Below are 21,121 nucleotides of genomic sequence, written 5' to 3' on the forward strand. Positions count from 1 at the left end.
TATATATATATGAGAACCCTAGGCCTGTTTAGCGCCACCACAAATCAAGATTTCCTTTTAATTTATTTATTTCCAAAATTAGCATTTCCCTTTCATGAAAACTTGTGATTTTTATGAAGAGTTACGACTTTTATGAAAGGTTGTAACATTTATGAAAGGGTGTGACCTTTCCGAAGAGTTGTAACATTTCTGATAAAGGACAATAAGCATTTGTTCACACTACCCTTTGTTATCTATAAATAGAGGGGGTTTCCTCTCATTTTAAAACAACGAAGAAAAATTCTTAACTTCTTTTTTTTCTGCACAACTAAACATTCGTGTATTTTGTTCATGTTAAGTAACTCATTAACACCATGGTTTTCGCATCAATACACTGGTGAATAAAATCGTTCCATCATGAGATGATCTATTTCTTTAAACCTCAGGTACTAGAGATGACTAATTTCCTTAAGGGGACACTGTGCATTCAGTGGACTTGATTTTTTTCTTTATGTTTCATTCTATTGTTACAGATCCTGATATTTTTTTACCGTCATTAATATATGCTTATGATATTAATTGTTGTTTTTGAGTACATATTTTAAACTTTGTTGTTTAAGTTTCTGCAAAGTTATTGTTATAAGTATTTGTTAGTACAGATTGAATAACACATTAATTGAGTATTCACACAAGTTTTCTCTATTGAAATTGTTGAAGGTACAATAAAAAAATTCCTTAAAGATCTATACTACCATCTCTTGAGGACAATTCAAATTTGGTATGTCATTGTAAGAACATAAAGACCTTAAAAACTTTATCGCTCGTTGATGTGCGAAGTGAACCAGGAAAAGAAGACAAGAATTAATAATTTTTTGACACGAGTTCAAGGATGTGTCGGATGACCTATAGAGAAATATGACTAGACTAGAGCCTCTTTTAATCTCAAAGACATGGTATGGACATATTTTCAAGTTTACGGCAAGTTTTAAATACTTTTCTTGAAGTAATAAATGTGTTTCTCAACATTGCGGTTGGCATAGAAGTGTAGTTTCAAATTGAACTCCGTCACTCTGGTATGTTGATTTTAAAAGAACACCAAAACAAACTGAATAGTTTTGTATAATATTTTTCCCTTTTAAGTATATATAATAAGTTGAATTGTTGTCCAATATGATATAGTCTCCCTTTAATTTGCTATTTTAATAATTACTTATGATATATTTAAATGAGAAACTTTAAAATGATGTACGTAAAGCAAAAGGGAGGGCTAAACTTTCTACACATTAGAATTAAAATATTTGTTAACTTTTCTTAGCCTTTTAAAATTTATTTATCTCTTCACTGATGATTATTTATTTATTAAAAAAATTAATATCTCAGGTTTATGTTCATTTGATTTCTTAAAAATAACAAATAGTAACACTTGTAAGCAAAAGGATAAATTATAAAATCAAATTAAAGATGATTAATGAAGGATAAATGATAAGATGTTATAAGTATCATTTTCCTTTACATTATTAATGTTCGTTACTACGTAATCTTATATGTAAGAGATAATATAGTTGTTTTAGTTTTAATGACTAATACATTTTAAGTATTATTTTATAAATTCTGTAATATTAAGTTCCCGCGTGAGGCGCAAATAATTTTACTAGTATATATATATATATATTTATATAAATCTTGCTAATATTATGCTACTCAATTTTGAAAGTAAAAGAATATGAAATTTCTGATATAATATAATTGCTTATGCTAACAATTAGCGTTGCGTGAGCGCAATATTATAGTCTGATAAATAAAATTAAGATTTTGAGATCACCTTTTTTTTAAAAAAGAATGATAATACTTCACGGGGTCTTGTAAAAATGAGGATTTGAGAGAAGAAAAGGTAGAAGGACAAAAGAGTATTTTGGTAAAGTATATTTTCTTATACTATACTTATTGATATGGATCCTAAAATATTGATGCAACTCTCTTTTTCTTCGATACTCGTGCGATTTGCCCAATCTAATACAACTTTGTGAATGACCACCTCGATTGCCGATCAATCTACAGTAGAGACTGACCAGACTTTCTCCAAAAACAAATTCCAAATCTTTACCACCCAAATTCTCCTCAATAACCGTTAAATGTGCCTATTGAAGATGTGAATACCCTTAATAATAATTTAGTTCTAAATGAAGACAATACTGATACAAGAAAATATGCATGCAGATTTGGTGAAACCCCGTACTATCAACTCACAACTTAGATGTAAGCGGGGTCACGCTGAGTTGATCCCTATCATGAGTTTATTTTGTATATCAAGGATGTTTTCCATAACAATGCAAAATATGGATTCATCAGTTTTTCCAAATGCAAATGCAGATTTTGAGTTGATCTTCTTGAAAGTCATCTCGATGTTTTTGAACTTTGATTTTTTTTAAGAGAAGAGATGAGAAGTAAAGATTGTCTCACTGGGTGTGCAAATTTGTATTCGTCTAAAGTTTCAATTCAAAAATACAACAAACAGGAAAGGAAAATAGCAAGCAAATAACAATATTTGTATTTGAAGTTATGCGAAGGTTACAATCTTTATAAAATCTTTAAGAAAAGATATGCAATCCCCTGATTCTTCTCTTCACGGTTCTTGATTTGATCAAATACTTGCGGCTTAACACTTGGAGCGAAGACTTCTTTGTATGTGGAAGACTTGCAGATCACCACTGAAAAGTAAGGATTCTCTATGTATTTCTCTGTGTGTATTCTTCTTTTTCTTCCTCCTTTTTGTCTTATGAGGAAGAAAAAGTAGAATACACTGAGAAACTTGATTCAAATGGAATTTTTCACAACTTGATTCCTATAGAAAAACTTACCATAATTTGGTTCTTAGGAAAATTTACCATAATTTTGTTTCAAATATGGTTTTTCCATAATTTCTAAGAGCACAACTTATGTACTTTTGATTTCTATAAATACACGTGCTCTTACAATGGTTGATTGTCAACTTGAGGCATATCAAACTCAATTTTCGTCACTTCTTTTCAGCACAGCACACTTGCGGTAGAAAATTCATAACTTGTTGTAGAAAAGTCAAAATCATGATTCGTTTAATGTTCTAGAAACTAGACTCAGAGGTCTACAACATCTCCAAAATTCAAAATCAAAACCCTTCTGAATTGATGGAAATTGGTTTTTGAAGTTTGCTATCATTTCTGTCTTCTTCTTTTTTACAGCTCTATGCAGTGTCACCAAAACATCTCTATCTTGGTGTAGGAGATTTCGAATGACGAACGACTTGATTCTGTAGAAACTAGACATCAAAGTCTACAGCATATCCAAAAATCAAGGTAAAATTCCACATGAATTGACGATAATTATTTTTTGAAGTTGGTGAGCTAACTGATTTTCGACAACATTCATGATTCACTTCTCTGCATCTTCGCCGAAGAGCCGCCTATTGAGTTCCGTATTAATTGAGAATTTTGTCATCATCTACTGGAGAGAGAACACACAAATCTTAAGCCAATACAACCATATTCATCATGACGAGCGCGAGAGCATATGCCACAATTTGTTTTCATGTCGATTAGAAGCTTCGTGCAATTGGCACCGTGAGACACATCACTTTTCTTTCTTTTTTGCAAGTTTACGATGGACCGCAAACATTCTCAATATCATACAAAAAAGAGTGAGTGGTAATCCAAAATTGATGAGGAATCACTTGATGCATCTTCGTTTATAGTTGTGATTTGACGACGAATCATACATGGTGCAATATTTTAGCGATTGTGGCTTTGATGAAAACGAACAACACTTCGTGCATCTTTTTTTTGCAACTGCGGCTTTGAAGAGGAACTACACTTAATGCCTTTTCTTTTGCAGTTGCAGCTTTAGTAACAAACCACACTTGGTGCATCTTCTTCTACAATCACACATTTGATGACGAACCACACATGGTACATTTTCTTTTTCAATTGTGACTTTGACAACGAACCATATTTACTGCATCTTCATTTGCAGTTGCGATTTTGATGACGAATCACACATGATGTATCTTATTTCGTAGTTGTGAATTTGATGATGAACTACACTTAGTGCGTCTTCTTTTGCAATTGCAGCTTTAGTGACGAACGACATTAGTACATCTTCTACAGTTGCGACTTTGTTGACAAACTACACGTGGTGCATCTTCTTTTAGAGTTGCGACTTTAATGACAAACCACACATGAAGCATCTTTTTTGCAGTTGTGGCTTTGACGATGAACCACACTTGATGCATTTTCTTTTGCGGTTGTGAGTTTGACAACGAACCATATTTAGTACATATTCTTTTGCAAATGCGACTTTGATGAAGAACCACACTTGATGCATCTTTCACGGCTTTGACAACAAACCATATTTAGTAGATCTTCTTTTGCAGATGCGGCTTTGATGATGAACCACATTTAGTGCATCTTCTTTTATAGTTGTGACTTTGATGTTGAACCACACATGATGCATTTTTTTCCTTGTTGCAAATTTGATGATAAACCACATTTGGTGCATCTTCTTTTGCAATTGTGACTTTAGTGATAAACCACGCTTAGTGCATTTTCTTCTACAATCGCGACTTTGATGACGAACTGTCACGACCCAAGCCTAGGGCCTAGACGTGACCGGCGAATGGGGAACCCGAAGGAACCCCAAACAAGCCTCATAGCGTATCATTACACATCCTTGGTCGCGGAAGCAATTAAAATGACCATAAGCAATAAGCATAATCAAAGGGGGAAATCGGGACTAAGGGAGCAAGAAAAAAAGAAGAAGAAATGATACATAAATACCATAGATGAGTCAAGCTCAAGCATAATACACAACTTGTCCAACACCACCTCTAAACATGAGTACTTAGCGGGGGCCAAGACAAACTACCGGGCTCACCCTCATAGTCAAAACATAACTAAAAAGAAAAGTCTTATACATAGCAAAAGATCATGAGCAACGTCCCCGGAATGGAGGACTCACCAATAACCTTGATAGGAAATCGTATTAGCCACGCGGAGGAGGATGGTCAAGCGGTGCTCCGGTCCCTACATGGTGACATCATGTAGGCATAGAGTATGCATTAGTACGTTTGAATGTACTAAGTATATGGGATGCAATGCAATGCTACAATAGATGGACATCATAGGAAAAATGCATAATCATACCCGATAGATAGCACATTAGAGAAATGATATGTATAATGATGCTTACATAAAAATCATATTTAGTGGGACGTAGTACATGTGTGGTGAGTGACCATCAATATAGTATTTCCAAGGCCTACCACCCCCTTGGAGAGGCGAAAGAGGTACAAACCCCTCAATGTGGTTACCCGGGCCTACCACCCCCCGAGCTAGGGACCAAGGTACAAACCCCTCGATATGGTTATACGGGCCTACTACCCCCCGTACTAGGCAACCAAGGTACCAACCCCTCGATACGGTTATACGGGCCTACTACCCCCCGTACTAGGCTTGGTCGACTCACAACACTATATAGAGAAAATCATATACATGTATCCCTTTCATCATCATTTCAATAATTATATAATCATCCGACTCATAGGATGTACATTGGACCTTCCATTTCCTATGAATTCTATAAATGACATTTTATCAAACACATGGTGGGCTATTGTTCATGTAGATAAAATCATGTCTTTCAAGAGTACTAAGTCCAACCAATTCCGAAATACATATAAATCAGCCCACCAACAACATACATATATATATCAACCTTCATAATTTGATCATGGAAGCATGAAAACCATAAACATCACATAATAATTCCATTTCATGATAATATGCAAAAATAGACCATAATAGAATGTGTAGTAGTAATTCCATAATTCAAGAGTTCATAAATGATCATAAGGACCCATAAACTTGAAGTAAAATAGAGGATAAATGGTTGGACTTGTGGAAAGGAAGGTTTCCACAATCAACCCACATACCTCAACTTTGGAGAATCCTTGATGAAGATTGGAATGGAGAATTGATGCTTGAGATTGAGTCTTGAATCCGGAAGTAGAACTTGAGATGTTTGAATTGGTTGAAGATCTTGGTGGAATTTTGGAGAGGGATTAGAGAGTGTTTTTGAGTGTTTTGAAGCTAGAAAGAAATATAACTAAGTATGGGACAATCCTCTTTTTTATAAAAGAAAAACGTCCAGCCCGCTACAGTAACTAAGCTTACTGGAAATTGAAATTCTGCCCGGACAGGTTTTACGAAAATGGTCATAACTCCTTCATCCTAACTCGGAATGAGGTGAAACCAATTGCATTGGAAAGATAACTCGAAGGGCTTTAATTTAATAGGTAGTGGCCCTTCTAGGTCCTTGTGTGCTAAGAGATATGCCCCTTTAAAGTTGACCCTGAAAATCGCATTTTTTGCAATTTTCGAATTTTGATACGGTTGCTCTAAAATTCGGGTTAGACCCATTTCCCACTCAATTTTACCCCCTGAATAAGAATATGAAGTCAAATTTTCGAAATCATGCACGGATTTTGAGATATATGGAAATTACAATTGTAGGTGTTTCCGAAGCACATTTTCGGGCATTTTTGGGGTCGTTTCACGAACCACACATGAAGCATCTTCTTTTGCAGTTGCGACTTTGACAACGAACCACATATAGTGCATTTTCTTTACGAACCACACATGATGCATCTTTTGTAGTTGAAGCTTGGCAACAAATCACACTTTGTGCCTCTTCCTCTATAGTTTTTGCTTTAACGAGAAGATATTTTGTTGCTTCTTTGCAGTTGCAACTTTGACAACGAACCACATATAGTGCATCTTCTTTATGAACCACACATGAAGAATCTTTTGTAGTTGAAGCTTGACAACAAATCACACTTTGTGCCTCTTCCTCAGTAGTTTTTGCTTTAGCGAGAAGATATTTTGTTGTAGTTTGTCCTAGTTCTGGAGAGAAACTACTTGTCACATGATCAACTCCACAAATCAAACTTCAAAATATGCCCCCATGTCAAAGATAGAGACTCGCTTATGGCTGCATCGATTCATAAAAATATTTGAAGTGATGATGTTTGATGAAGAGGTGATGTGAACTTTATAAAGACATCAAAGACGTGTTGAAAACCCACTTCTTGACATTTGAGTTTTTTTTTCTACATAGACCTTTTATATAAGATGATATGTCAGTTTTCTTTTCCATCCCTTTCTTATGATTGTTGATGTGTAAAATATTTTGCAATTTTGAAGCAATAAAATATATTTACTTTACACTTCAATGCAAATCATGTGAGTTTTTATTTTTTCTTATTTGTCTAATCCACCTATTTCAAGGTTGTCAACCTATTTATTTTTTTGGACCATATAGATTTAAACTCATGAGTGCCAAAAGTAACAACTTGAAGATTTAACTCATTTTCATGAAGCTTTTGTGACTTGAAGACTTGGCTCGCATTTGAGAAGCATCATGATTTGAGAACTTAGCTCGAATTTGAAGAGCTTTGAAACTTTAGACTTAGCTCAAATTTGATGAGTTTCATGACATGCATCTTAGACTCGTGTGTCGAGAAGCATTTAGACTTACATATTTTGCTCGAATTTGATGAGCTTTGAAATTTGAAGGTTCAACAGAATTTGATTAACATTATGACATGCATTTTAGGCTCATGTGTAGAGGAACATTTTGACTTGAAGATTTTTCTTGAATTTGATGAGTTTTGAGACTTGACAATTCTACTCAAATTTGAGAAACTTCTTGACTTGCAAACTTAGCTCGAATTTGATGAGCTTCATGACATATATTTTTGACTTGTGCGTCAATGAGCATTTTGATTTGAAGATTTTGCTCAAATTTGAGAAGCCTCGTGACTTTAAGACTTAGCTTGAACTTAACGAGCTTCACGACATGAAGATTTAGCTCAGATTTGATGAACTTTATGCCATGAAGACTTAGCTCGAATTTGATGAGTTAGGAGTATTTTGATTTGAAGACTTAACTCGAATTTGAGAAGCTTTGAGCTTCATGACATGCATTTTAGGTTCATGCGTCGATGAGCATTATGACTTGCAGTTTAGGCCCGTACGTCAAAGAGCATGTCAACTTACATGGAATCTTCAATTTCAGTTTCAGATGAAAACTTGTCCTTATCATCAATGTGAATTATATTTTCTTTGTAATCTTTGCAGTTAAGGCTCAAGCTCCTCCAGCGATTTATGAAGTCAATCAATTGTTCATCATTCCTTTGACGGGCGTTTGCAATCTCTATCATGCTCACAACACGTCTTGTGCTAAAAAACTCTTAAGGAATTGTTGCTCCATCTGCTCCTAGCTATCAATGGAACTAGATTCAAGATATATGTACCATTCAAAAGAAATTCCTATGATCTAACAAACAACTTAACAAGATAATCACCATATGTTCCAGCATTATTGCAAGTTTCGACAAAGTGTGCTACATGTTGTTTTGAATTTCCATTGCCGTTGAATTGTTGCAACTTAGGAGGTTGATAGCCAACATGTATTGCACTCAGATTTATCTTTGATGGACTCTTTGATGAAGTCCTTCAATTTGTCAAAGGAATCAGACCTTTGGCAGACACTTGAAACTCCTTGATGATTGTTTCTTAGTTTGCGAAGGACTCTATTTTCTCCCGAGTTTCATGAAGGTTTGCACATAATTGAGTGGATTCCCTTTCCTCCATATTCTCCATCATGTTTGTCAACTTGGTAATTTAGACATCTTGACCTTAGATGTACTTTGATAGGCCTTCAACTTCTTTCGTCAAATTTGCAAGTTGTTCTTCTATGGTGAAAGTTTCTATCACCATCGCTTGCATCACCACTGTAGATGATGGAGAATAACATCGATTTTCCATGAGATATAAATAGGTTATGCAGAGTAGATACAGTGTTTAAGACATCATTATCGGTTGAAGTGAATGACGTTTTAGATGTGGATAGGCTTAATTGGGCAAGAACCCTCTCAACCATTTCGGCGATGTCTTCTTTTGTGGCTTTTGCAGGAGACTTTACACCTTTTGAAGACGAATCAAAGACAATAGCAGATTCATACGACACTTGGGAGGCTTGTTGTCTTAGCAATTTGGCTTGGTTCCTTGTGACATGTCCCATGATTCCCGTAGTAACATCAAGGATGTTTTCCACAACAATGTAGAATTTGGATCCATCAGTTTTTCCAGATGCAGATGCGAATGCAGATCCAAATTTGGATGCAGATGCAGATTTTGAGTTGATCTTCTTGAAAGTCATCTCGATCTTTTTTGAACTTTGATTTTTTTTAAGCGAAGAGATGAGATGTAAATATTTTCCCACTGGGCGTGCCAATTTGTATGCGTATAAACTTTCAACATTATTTGTATTTGAAGTTATGTGAAGGTTACAATATTTATAAAATCTTTAAGAAAATATATATAATCCCTTCATTCTTGTCTTCATGGATGTTCTTGATTTGATGGAATACTTGCGGTTCAACACTTGGAGCGAAGACTTCTTTGTATGCGGAAGACTTGCAGATCACCACTGAAGAGCAAGGATTCTCTATGTGTATTCTTCTTTTTTTCTTCCTTTTTTTTGTCTTATGATGATCTCTTTATATAGGCTTGAGCTAGGGTTTTAGGGGTATTTTCGTCCAAGCAATTTTGGCCCTTGGGTTTGAAGAACATGAGTTGGGCTCATCTTGTCAACTTAATGGACTGACCCAAATGAAATTTGGACTTTATTTAAGTCATATATTTTGACTTAAATATAAATCCGACTTTATTAACCAGTAATTTGACTTGATCAATATATCATGAATTTATGGATTAATCTAAAATTTAATATGAATTTATCAATAAAATTTCATTGTCTACAACAGGTGTGGCATTAGCACCTTACCAATTATTTATGACTCGTCCTTGAAGCCTTGTTGATTCTTTCATTGTTGCATTACCTTTGCTTGGACAAGATCTATAGACACAACTTTGGGGCTTTGATTGAAATGTATGGTAAGACTATAATTTCTCTTCTAGCACGATCATGATGGACTAAGTTTATTATGACTTAATATTGACATTATATGACTTGTAGTCTTATCATATTGAGTTAGCTACCACATCATGATATATTGTCTATCAAACAGGAATCTCTTCCCGACTTAACGACCTAGAAAAGCATGTTACGATTATGCTTAATCGTCTGTGATCACTGGTGTGTCGTGGAGTTAGGGCACTTTTAATGCTCAAAACTTAGGATTTATGTAAGTTTTCACGTGTATCTTAGTAGATTTAATGGTGTTTTGTAGTTGTTTTACGGGAAACAAGATTCGGGAAATAAATGCAAGTGCGGGATCTAACAAGCTAGGTTTTTGGTATTCACTAAAGCTATCTATGAGTCGTGGTTTGAACCATGAGTCATAGAAGCTTTCATAAATGAAAGTTTATGGCTGGTGAAAAAGGATATATGATGTACGAGTGTGTAGTACGGGTAGTAATTTCATCCACGAGTCGTAGACTTGGATCATAGAAAACGTACTGAAAGATGAAAAAGACCCTGAGTTGCACGAGAGAGTGGTGGTAGAAGTATTTATGAGCCATAGAAGCAAATCATGGTTGAGATACTTAAGGTGAACTAAAAAAATCCTGAGTTCTACAAAGGAAATGCACGAGCCGTAGAAGCTTCCATGTATCGTAGAATATGTTCATGATAAAAAAATTCCCGAGGCTTCTTTGACGGTCATCTACGAGAGGGTTGCACAATCCTTAGATGTGGTCATGAAAAGTGTCGAGTCCAATTTTTCAAAATCAATTTAGATGGATTTTTATGTCTATAAATGTTTTTCTGAGGTTTTCTTTTACATTGTTATGTACATTTTGGTTTAGAAATTAGGAGTAAACAACTTTTTGCTTTTATTCTTTAATTTTGGAGATTTATTACACATCGATATTTGGTTTTAACTTTGAACTTCAATTCTCGATTATGGGTTTTCAATATTCATATTGTAAGTGCATGATTTCTTTTAATTTAATTATTATTAATTGTGATCATATAATTATGAGTAGCTAAACCCAGAAATATGGTTATGGGAACCATGAAGAATTAATGAAGTAGACCTAATATTTAGTAAACCTTAATAAGTGTGCATGCATGTATTTTTTTCCCTTCTCTTTGATTGCTATTTAAAGGAGTACTACGTTAGAACTCACCATATCCTTACTTTCTGGACCAAGGGGGTAAATGATAACGCTCAACTACACCTCATCCAATATTAGGTGTAGATGATCGTAATCTAGTATAAATCCAACATAGAGTTGGGGTCAATCCCACAGGGAGTGATACAAGTTTGAATTCAATTACAAAGTTATAAACGTGTTCTAAACGATTGTAGGAATAGAAGTTATCGAAATCATTGAAGTAAGTCAAAGGGTTGACAACAAATGTCATATAGGGGTTTAGATTTGTCAATTAAAAACTAAGAACAATAGGGGAGTAATCAAGTAGATAAAGGGGTACTTGGGAATGTGATCGATTAAATGCTAATTCCGTTATATGGATAGTTGCAATTTACTAACAAACACTAAATCTTAATGGGTAGGCTAGGCTATAGATGTAATAGCTTTCTCTCGAATAACTATTAAGATTCAAGCGAGTTCTCTCAAACCTCGACCATCATAACACTATAAGCAGCCAATACCTCGATTTATCTACTCTCTCGAGCTAGATAGGCAATTTCGGATTAAGATTCACTCTCTCGAGCTGAACCCATAACAACCCAAACACTACAATCATCAGTTGGTGATCTTAATTCTAAAGCCTCACTCTCAAGCAAGCATAGAATACTAATTCATAAATTAAACCTCAATTACCAACTGAACCCACTTCAAAATAGCAGTTAAATCATAAAACAACCACTCATAAGCTAATTAGAGCAAATAATCACAAAATCACACCCCCGGGATGGAAAGAGAATAATTCAATACCAATTTCGTTCTCTATAGTTGGGTATTAATCCTCAAGTTTTTACAATGCTTCAATTTAGCTTCAATTCCAAAATCCAATTCGATATCTACTAGAAAACTCTTCAAAACTAAGCAAAACAATGTTTTTGTGTAAAAATATGAGTCTAACAATTATAGGATGCCCTGATCTTTTCTTAAAAATCAATTTATACTTTCTCAAAATTTGGCCTTCGGGGTCGTTCGAAGGTATAAGTCGAGTGTCGTCGAACAAGTCGGCGACAGGCCAAACGCGTCTTTCCATCGCCTTTTGATCTTGCGTTATCACCATTTTAATGTTGTAATCTTGGGCGTTCGAAGTCGGGATCACCGACCTGATCGGTAATGCACCATTTTTCCTTTCGAATTGTCATTTTTGCTTGTGTCTTCACCAACAATTCTGTAATATTAGGCGATATAAGCCTCCTTCGCCAATCCAATCGGCGTATCACCAAAAGGTATGTTACCTCGCCCAATTTCTCTTCTTCAAGGGTTGGCATTCTGTAACTTTAGGCGAGCAAAAGGGACTACTCGGTGAGTCGCTGAGTGTCTTCGACGATCTTCAGCTTTGCTTTTCTTTTTTATATTGTTCATTAATGTCCTTGCCTTGCTATTTTGCCTTTTTATCTGCAAATTAGCATTTAAAACATCAGTTTAGAGCACAAAATAGGCATCAAGGACAATAAAATTATGAATAATACGCCCTAAATGAGTCGAAATTTCAAACTCATAAACACCCCCAACTTAAACTTTTGCTTGTCCTCAAGTAAAACTCAAGATCAATCAGTTCAACAAGGATGTCTACAAACCGTGCTACTCAAGACTAAATACAAATTCACACAAGAGGTTCAAATTTTGCATGCATTATGCAATTGTGCACTCTAAGTTTCAAATTGTGACAAATAGACTCAACCTCACAATGTTCGGTTCAAATGCAAGTTCAAGCTCAACAAAAGCATTCAAATGCAATATATGGTCATTTTGGTTTAGTGACTTCTACCTTCATGAAGTATGGCCTGCAAATTACTTTTTCTCCTTCTCTTTCACAAGTTATGATGTTCATAATCCACCCTATTATTCATTTAAGCACGACTCCTTGATACCCCATTTCGTTTGCTCCTTTCACACACTTTATTTTACAAACTCTTCTCTTTTTCAATTTTTTTAATTTTTTTTTTCTTTTTTTTATATGGAGGGGTTCTATCTGTTTCATCATGATCCTTCAAAGGAGAATTTTTCACATTCCTTCTTTTTCACCACACCCCCAACTTAGGCTTTTGGCCTAAGTTGGCTATTCAAACAAACCAATACTTTATGAAGGTTATAGGTGTTGGACAAAGAGGTCAAAGTTGTTCAAGTTTCTTTCAAAGAAAAGGCTAGGCTCAAAATGGTGTCAAGCTAGGTTCGCACTTCTCACAAAGTGGCCACAAAGAGGTATAATGTCAATTTTCGGTTCACTCTTAACAAATTTTCCCTAAGATCATTTCAATCGCTTACTTCAATCAATCAATTGGACTAACGGGGCAAGTTCTAGATGTCATCAAACACAATATTCAAAACAACATCACCGCACATGGCATTCAACACAATTATCAAACAAGACTCAACAATCTTAAGCAAGCGTGCAATGATCATCACGAGATATCGACTCAATCAATTGGCTAGTCACAACGAGATGCTAGGAGTTCACATATGACCTATGTAGCTCGAATTGCCTCATTGTAACCGCACACTCATATCGTTCAATTGAAAGAACTATTCAAGTCATCAGTATTGATCAAAATCGACACTCAAATTTGCAAGAGAACAGCCACATTCAAACACATCAAGAGGTGGTATTCAGAATAAGTCCCCACCCCACTAAAAATATCTGACATTGTCCTCAATGTAAAAAGAAATAGAACACGAAATAAATACAGAAGTACAATAGCACTGAATGAAAAGAACAGGGGAAGAAGGATTCTTCACTATGTGGCCAGTCGACGAAGTGCTGAGGAGAGTGCCGAACCATTCGGCGCACCAACTAACTGGATGAAGCTCGCCAAAATATTGAGAACACTGGCTATCCAATTGGGACCAAAAGGCGAGTTAAATTGGGTTCGCCGAATCACATTGACGCACCGCCAAGTATACTGACCTCGTCGCCAAATTTTCCAGAACACCAGCCCTTCAGGAGTGATCAAAAGGCGGTGGAAGTCAGGCTCGCCAACCCTCATCGACGCATCGGCAAGCAGCCTGACTGCTTCGCCAAATATTCCAAAACTATAGTCCTCCCTTCATGTGAAAAAGGTGAGCCAAATTGCAACCACCGTTTCACTCGGTGGATCGCCAAGATGGTCGTGCCTTCACAAAATCGCATGTACCTGCACATCCAACACACATTATTCAAAACAACTAAAGCTTGGGTTGCCTCCCAACGAACGCCTTATTTAACGTCCCAGCATGCATGGAAATGATTTCAAGCATGTTCCAAATACATCACTTCAATTACCGAAATCTCATGACATTTTCCAATATAGAGTTTCAGATGCTACCCATTCACCTTGAAAGTTGGACCATCCTTAGCTTCAATTTCAATTGCCCCATTTGTGAACACTTGAGTCACCTTGAATGGACCAGACCACTTTGATTTAAGTTTATCGGGAAAAAGTCTCAAATGAAAATTATAGAGCAGCACAAAATCACCGACTCGGAATTCGCGCAGAAATATTTTGGCATCATGCCACTTCTTCATTTTCTCCTTATATAGAGCTAAACTTTCATATGCTCTCAACTGAAATTCCTCCAACTCATGAAGTTGATTTACTTTCCCTTACGCAGGCATCTCTCAGTTCAGATTTAGTGTCTTCAACACCTATAGAGATTTATGCTCAAGATCAATTAGCAGGTGACATGACTTTCCAAACACTAAATGATATGGTGACATACCAATCGGTGTTTTGAACGCAGTACGATATGCCCACAGAGCATCATCCAATTTTCGAGACCAATCCGTCTAATTTGCATTCGCCGTTTTTGCCAAATATCTTTTATCTCTCTGTTTGATACTTCCACTTGGCCACTAGTTTGTGGATGGTATGGCGTTGCAATTTTATGGTTAACCCCGTATTTGCTCAACAATGATGCAAATATCCTGTTGCCAAAATCAGATCCTCCATAACTGATGATAGCACGCAGAGTGCCAAATCGTGCGAAATTATATCGCTTTAAGAATTGCACCACACTCTTGCCCTCATTGTTGGGTAATGCTATAGCCTCCACCCATTTGGAATCATAATCAACCGCCACCCCAATGTACTTGTTGCCAAAAGAGTTTACAAATGGACCCATGAAATCTATACCCCAAATATCAAACAACTCAACTTCTAAGATAGAGTTAACAGGTAATTCATGCTTTCTTGATACCCCTTCTTGCTTTTTGCAAGGTATGCAATGTTTCACAAAGTCATGTGTGTCTTGGTATAGAGATTGCCAATAATAACCACTTTGAAACACTTTTGTTGTTGTTCGCACTCCGCTGTGATGTCCACTAACAGGTGAAGCATGACACGCATTGAGAACTTCATGGACTTCCTCTTATGGTACACATTGTCGAATTTATGGTCTGCACATTCTCTGAATAGATACAGTTCGTCCCAAAAATATTTCTTTACATCGAATAAGAACCGTTTTCATTGGTAAAAATGTAGACCCTCAGGAATTATTCCACATACTACATGGTTTGCAAGTTCAGCATACCAGAGTGTGTTGCTTTGGGTTACCCTTATCACTGTTTCATCGGGAAATTCAGCCACAATGTCTCTTTCTTTGGGGTCAAATGTGTTGATTTCTAACCGCAACAAATGATCTGCCACTTGATTTTCACACCCCTTTTGATCTTTTACTTCAAAATCACTTTTGCAACAGCAAGACCCACCTAATCAACCTCAGCTTTGCATCTTTCTTCACCATTAAGTACCGCAGTGCTGCATGATCAGTGTGAATTATCACTCTAGGTCCCAGCAAGTATATCCTGAACTTTTCAAATGCGTGTACAATAACAAGTAATTCATGTTCCGTGACAGTGTAGTTACATTGTGCTCCATTTAGCGACTTACTGGCGTAATTGATTAGATGAAAGATTTTGTTATGCTTTTGCCCTAACACAGCTCCAAGAGCAGTACCACTTGCATCACACATCACCTCAAATGGTTTGGAACAATCCGGGCTAATGATCACTGGGGTAGAGATTAGCTTTTCTTTCAAGAACTCAAAGGCTTTTGGGAAAGCATCACTTAAAACAAACTTTGCCTCTTTCTCCAATAGATTGCACAATGGGTGTGCAATTTTTGAGAAGTCTTTGATGAATCTCCGATAGAACCCTACATGACCCAAGAAACTTTGGATACCTTTTACACAGATAGGTGGTGGCAACTTCTTGATTACCTCGATCTTTGTTTTGTCTACCTCCAATCCCTTTTGTGACACCTTGTGGCTTAGGACTATGCCTTCATTAACCATGAAATGACATTTTTCCTAATTTAGGACTACGCACCTGTGAAGCCCCTGCTCAAGATGTGCCAAGTATGTTTCAAATGAATCACCCATGACTGAGAAATCATCCATGAAGACTTACATTGAGTCCTCCACCATGTCTGCAAAAATAGAAAACATGCACCATTGGAATGTTGTCGGAGCATTGCACAACCCAAATGAAATCCCCTTGAAAGAAAAAGTACCATAGGGGCATGTTAATGTGGTTTTCTCTTGGTCTTCCAGTGCAATAGAAATTTGGTTATACCCGAAGTAGCCATCCAAGAAACAATACCATCCACGCCCCGCAAGTCGATTGAGCATTTGATCCATAAATGACATTACATCCACTTAATGATCTCTTTATTCACCATTTCTTGCATATGTGGGTTTAATCTTCTTTGATGCTCAACACTTGGCTTGCATTCACTATCCAATTGGATTTTGTGAGTGAAAATCCCGAGAAGAATACTGATAATATCATCAATTATCTATCATATTGCCTTGATGTAACGTCACAACACTTCAAGAAGCAATTTCACTTGCCATTCAAGCTAGTCTGCTGCAATGATAATGGGCAAGGTGATATTTTCCCTCAAGAATGCATACCAAAGATGAACCGTAAGTACTTTCACCTCAAGCTTTGGAGGCTCCTCCGTAGATGGTTTAGCGGGAGGACTTTCTCAATTTTTTAGATCAATATCAAGCTTTAATGGGTTTATTGAGTACACACCTAGCCCCGATAGAGCAGCCACCATTTCATCATACCCTTGAACTTTGGTCTCATCATAATTCAAAAGGACAGCCGCAAGAGGTTCACCCACATGCATCATTTTACTCACACTAGCCAATGTTTCATCAATTACATCAATCGTTGAAACTACATGAATGTCACTAGGTTGCTTCATTGATTTGCACACATTGAAGGTAACCTCCTCTTTATTTACCCGAAACTTTAAATCCCCACTTTCAACATCCACTAGATCTCTTCCAGTTGCCAAAAGTGGTCTACCCAAAATGATAGGTACTTCCGCATCAATCTCACAATCCAAAATAACACAATCAGCCAGAAAGATAAATCGATCAACCTTCACCAATATCATAGAGTATCCCACCGGGGTGCTTCATAGACATATCCGCCATAAAAAGCTGCATTGTTGTGGATTTTGGTTTACCCAGCCCAAGTTATTTGAAGATGGTGTATGGCATCAAATTTATACTCGCCCCCAAATCACATAACGCTTTGGCAAACTAAAGCATACCAATGGTATATTGGATAATAAATTCCCCCGGATCCTCTTTCTTTGTAATCACGTCACTGGTCATAATGGCACTACAATTGTGAGACACTTCAATTGTTTCAAAGTCCATGATCCTCTTCTTAGTGACCACCTCCTTCATGAATTTTGCATATCCCGACATCTCCAATAATGCTTACAAGGAAGGTTTACAGAAAGTGTCTTAAACACGGATAGGAGTTTCTTGAACTTTTCTTCTTCATTTTTCTTTTTGAGTTGTTGAGGGAATGGGGGATTTATTTTGGGAAGAGGTTGCACTAACTTTGGAGATGATGCAACCCTTTCTTTAGCTATTTTCAACTTTTTGATGGTGCTTTGCCTTGGACTTTCTTCCTCCTCTAGCATATCATTCTCCGGTGCTTGAGCGGACCTCTATATCTCAATGGTGTATTTCTCTTCTTCACAAGTGTTAGTCCCATCATTCACCTTCACATTACCAACTGATATCTTCCCACTTCGAGTTACAACTTCCAACTCTTTGTCATTTTTAGCCCTTGGACTTTTTGTATACTCATCTGCACTCTTTTCAAATAGCTTGGGTTCTAATTAAGCTGAAAGTTGAATCATTTGGTATTCAAGTTGCTTGATTTCATTTGCGTGAGAATTTACCTTATTATTCAATGACGAGAAGTCAACCTTCATCTCCTTAAGAATGTCATCCGATCCTTCAACCTTGTCTAGGATACGCGATTATAATTCATCAAATCGAAGATTTTCATGTAAGTCTTAAAACAAAGTTAAAACATTTGGAAAACTCTAAGAACTTCTCTTGTCTTGATTTTTACTTTCCTTGAATTGAATTATGGATTCAAGGTTCATGATATCATGTTTATGTATGATTTCATGATTTTTAGACGTACCTTAGAGTGTTGGAATAAACTAGGAAACATAGGTTTGTTGCTAAGGAACTAGTACGGAAAGATGGGGGAGGAATGTGAGGAACTGGCGTCCCTGGCGCGGCGCTCTGAGAGGCGCGGGGCGCCAGCCTTAAAACTGCAGTGGTTATGGTGGGGCACGCTGGCTAGCGTGGCGCCCCAGAGCCAATACTTCAGAGGCCCCTTCTTAGGGCTCTGAGAGGGGCAGCGCCACAGTCCCCTGCCTAAGTGCATCTGACTTTTCTCCTTCGTTTTTCATCTCTAAACCCCCTATTTTAACTTAGTTCTTTCCCCAAAAACTTAGAATAAGCTATACCATCAATATTTTCAAGATTCTATTCGAATTCAGACCTAAAATCATGAATTTGGATCAACAACTCCTCAACAATTTCAACGAATCAAGAACTCAATAGAACTTCAACAAAACCCATCAATAACTCAATTTCTAAACCTTCAAGAACATAAATTCGATGAAATAAAGCATAATTGGCGCGTGGGTGAACTAACCCTACGCTATGTGATATCACATACCTTGTAGGATTGAATCCTTGGCGAAATCCACAACCAAACTTGAACATTCTGGAAGAATCTTGCCTTTTCTTCTCCTTTCTCCTTTTTTGTCTTTTGTCCAAGCCCTAGCATGAATTTACAATTGACTAAACTGATCTAATTATGATTAGACCTCAAATAAACCCCTAAAAATGAATTAAAATAATTGGGTAAGGAAAAGACTAAAATACCCTCCAATATCCGGATTAGACTTTCCTTAATTGAACAACCCAACATCAAATGGGCATATCTCACTCATACAAACTCAGAATCGTGCAAACTTGGTGGCGTTGGAAAGATTGTCCCAAGATCTTTTCTACGATATCTGTAAGTACACCTAACGCATCCTGATCTAGGAGTTATGGTCATTTTAAGTTGACCCAAAACCCATACTTAACTTAATTTTGTCAAATTTCCAGATTTTCATTCTTTCCAAAAATGACTTTTTCTAATCCTATATCTTTCTAGTTGAGGGATGTTACAAGAGCAGTGGTACCAGCGGGCAGCGGTAGTAATGGCAGAGGATGTCCACAAATTGGGTGAGGAGGAAATCAGTGAGGCTGTGGAGGCCGAGAGAATGGTAATACAGGTAGAGGAGCAGTGCAGCCAAGCAAGGATGTTACCCGTTAAGATGACAGGGCTCAGTTTTATGCCTTTTCGGGCAAGACCGAAGCTGAGGCGTCTGATGCAGTGATCACAGGTACTATTCTTATATGTGACCGGATGACTACTGGTTTGTTTGATCTGGGTTCTACTTATTCATATGTGTTAGTTAAGTTTGCCTTGGGATTTGATGCGGTTTGTGATGTGATTGATGCCCCTATCCATGTTTCTGTTAGAGAGTCTGTCATAGTCACACATGTCTATCGTGCTTGTTTTGTCCTGTTTATGGGTTTTCAGACTTAGGCTGATTGGTTATTTTGGATATGACTGACTTTGATATAATCTCAGGCATGACTTGGTTGTCCCCATGTTATGTTGTGCTTAATTGTAATGCTAAGTCTGTGACTCTAGAGATCCCGGGTAGGGAAAAGTTAGAGTGGGAAAGGGTGTACAAGTCTAAGCCAGCTAAGGTTATATCTTTCGTTCGCGCTAGGAAACTGGTGGGGCATTGGTGTTTGGCATATTTTGCTCATATTCGGGATGTTAATGCTGAGTCTCCCTTTATTGAGTCTATTCCTGTAGTGTCTAAATTCGAGGAAATGTTCCCTACCGATTTTCCTGGCATGCCTCTGGATAGGGATATAGATTTCTCCATTGACTTGGAACCGGGCACTCATCTCATCTTCATTCCTCCTTATCGCATGGCTCTAACAGAATTGAGAAAACTTAAAGCTCAAATCCAGGAGCTTCTTGATAAAGGTTTCATCTGTCCTAGTGCTTCCCCGTGGGGTGCTCCTATCTTGTTTGTTAAGAAGAAGGATGGTAGTATGAGGATGTGCATAGACTACCAACAGTTGAATACGGTCACCATCTGGAATAAGTATCTGTTGCCTCAGATAGATGATCGTTTTGACGAGTTGCAAGGTGCATCAATTTTTTCTAAAATTGACCTAAGGTCTGGTTACCATTAGTTATAGATTAGGCCCGGGGATGTACCCAAAACGACATTCAGGACCCGCTATGGATGCTATGAGTTCTTAGTGATGTTGTTTGGGTTGACCAATGCGCCTGCAACCTTCATGAGTTTGATGAATGGTGTGTTCAAACCCTTCCTGGATTTTTTTTGTTATCGTCTTTATTGATGACATTTTGGTTTATTCGAAGAGTAAGGAAGAGCATACCGATCATCTTCGTATTGTTTTAGGTGTCCTTGGAAAACAAAATTTATGCAACATTTTCCAAGTGTGAGTTCTGGTGGACTTCAGTTGCCTTTTTGGGGCCTGTGGTTTCAAAGGAAGGGGTAATGGTAGATCTCCAAAATATTAAAATA

General features: G+C 37.0%; 1 protein-coding gene across 1 annotated transcript in view; it reads right to left on the reverse strand.

The window, feature by feature from the left end:
• The window catches only part of LOC125865077 (ferredoxin-1, chloroplastic), a 791,835-nt gene that overhangs the window by 728,960 nt on the left and 41,754 nt on the right, over nt 1-21,121 (reverse strand). The gene's annotated exons all lie outside the window — the stretch shown is intronic.

This window comes from Solanum stenotomum, chromosome 5 (genome assembly GCF_019186545.1).
Source record: "Solanum stenotomum isolate F172 chromosome 5, ASM1918654v1, whole genome shotgun sequence".
Lineage (NCBI taxonomy): Eukaryota > Viridiplantae > Streptophyta > Magnoliopsida > Solanales > Solanaceae > Solanum > Solanum stenotomum.